The sequence below is a fragment of the Rhincodon typus genome, chromosome 27 (genome assembly GCF_021869965.1).
Source record: "Rhincodon typus isolate 14 chromosome 27, sRhiTyp1.1, whole genome shotgun sequence".
Classification (NCBI taxonomy): domain Eukaryota; kingdom Metazoa; phylum Chordata; class Chondrichthyes; order Orectolobiformes; family Rhincodontidae; genus Rhincodon; species Rhincodon typus.
The window spans coordinates 12,244,689-12,246,327 of record NC_063358.1 but is presented as its reverse complement, the minus strand read 5'-3'; the positions used below and the strand labels follow the sequence as shown (position 1 = coordinate 12,246,327).

The window sequence follows — 1,639 nt, the reverse complement described above, 5'->3', positions numbered from 1 at the left end:
CCCAGCTGCTTGCCTCTTCCATTCCCTGTACTAGATATAAGATTAGAAAAGTCTTACACACGTGTGTCCCTTCTAAAAGTACACATCCCCAGTAACAAGAAGCCAAGGCACAAATAAATATACCGACTGAGAAATAGAGCAGAGAGACAGATAGCTCTGAGAGACAAAGGCATAGATTCATCGAAACATCAGGTCAAAAGCAGCTCACCACAAAAAAAAGGATGAATGGATAAAGAAAAAGAAATAATTGAAAGAGACAGATCAATTCTAAAAAAGGGACTTCACTCACAGAGAGAGTCATGCATCAGATAGACTAAATGGAAACACATCGATACAGAGAGCCACTTTGGCAACATACACATTCCAAACCAGTTCATATCTGAATACAATAACCAGCTGGACATTTGCTTATCTTTGTAATTTTATTTCAGCATTTTCACACACTTCCTGCATGTCCCTTCATCATTTTCCTGTTAAGCCTATTTCCATTGCTGCTTCAACGTTATGCCCAAAACTTTCCACCAGTACCTGTCACACAGATTCTAGCTTTCGATTCAGTCTTCCCAATCTTGGCTTCCAGGGGAGATGGCAACATGGTTATACCTTCAGTCCACTCAATCCTTTGTTTCCTGTTTCTTCACTAGCATCCCTGCCCAGAGGCAAAATACTGCGGATCCTGCAAATCTGAAGTGAAAACAGAGAGCGCCGGAAAACTCAACAGGTCTAGCAGCATCTGTGGAGAGAGAGAAACAGAGTTTTGAGTCCAATATGACTCTTCTTCAGAATCTTCTAAACCCTTATTGGGTTGAAACATTAACTCTACTGCAATTTCTGTTTCTATCCCTAGCAGAGAGCCTCTGCAACTTGCATCTTGACATGGTCCTGCTGCCCAGAGACATTAGGAAATGCCATTGGAGTCTGTATCTCCACATGAAGTGAAGTGGCATATTCGAGTTGTTACAACAAATCTACTTTAAGTTAGTGATAGTAAGAGCTGCCGATGCTGGGGTCAGAGATAAGTTAGTTTTGAGACTTTGGGTGGAATTTGAAAGGGGTCTGACTGATGTAGTCTATGGCAAGAAGTGTTACATAACCTGGTGATAAGTGCAGCAAGGCCCATTGCAATGTTGGGAGAAAATAGCCACACCTAATCACAAGTGGCATGACCAGATTCTCGATAGGCAGCAGCATTATTGCTTGTTAAAAACCTATTAACAGTCCGACTCACCTAACTATTATTTAGCCTCCCAATTTAAATGCACAAAACAAATGCAGCATTGGGAAAACGTAACAAGGAAACCAGGCACGGGTAGCTGGTGAATTCAGCTCGCCACACACTTGAAATAGCTTCCATGTTGGAAATTGGTCACCAACATCTCAGGGCATTCACCTTTGGGATTGGCCACATGCACTCCACCTCTATGGAGATTGGCATTCTACATGTGCCAGTCTCTAACAGCTCTCATGGAACATCTCTGGTCCATTTACAGGACACTTCTGCACTTCAATGCTGCACCTCTGGCTGTACCAGTAACTCTCATTGTAATAAAAACTGAAAGAACTGCGGATGCTGTAAATCAGGAACAAAAACAAAGTTGCTGGAAAAACTCAGCAGGTCTTGCAGCATCTGTGAAGGAAA

General features: G+C 42.3%; 1 long non-coding RNA gene across 1 annotated transcript in view; it reads right to left on the bottom strand.

Moving 5' to 3' along the window:
- Positions 1-403: 403 nt before the first annotated feature.
- LOC125486243 overlaps positions 404-1,639 on the bottom strand; it is a 6,611-nt gene continuing 5,375 nt past the window's right edge. The window contains exon 2 of the long non-coding RNA XR_007264928.1: positions 404-733. This is a non-coding gene — a long non-coding RNA (uncharacterized LOC125486243). The remainder of the gene's footprint in view (positions 734-1,639) is intronic.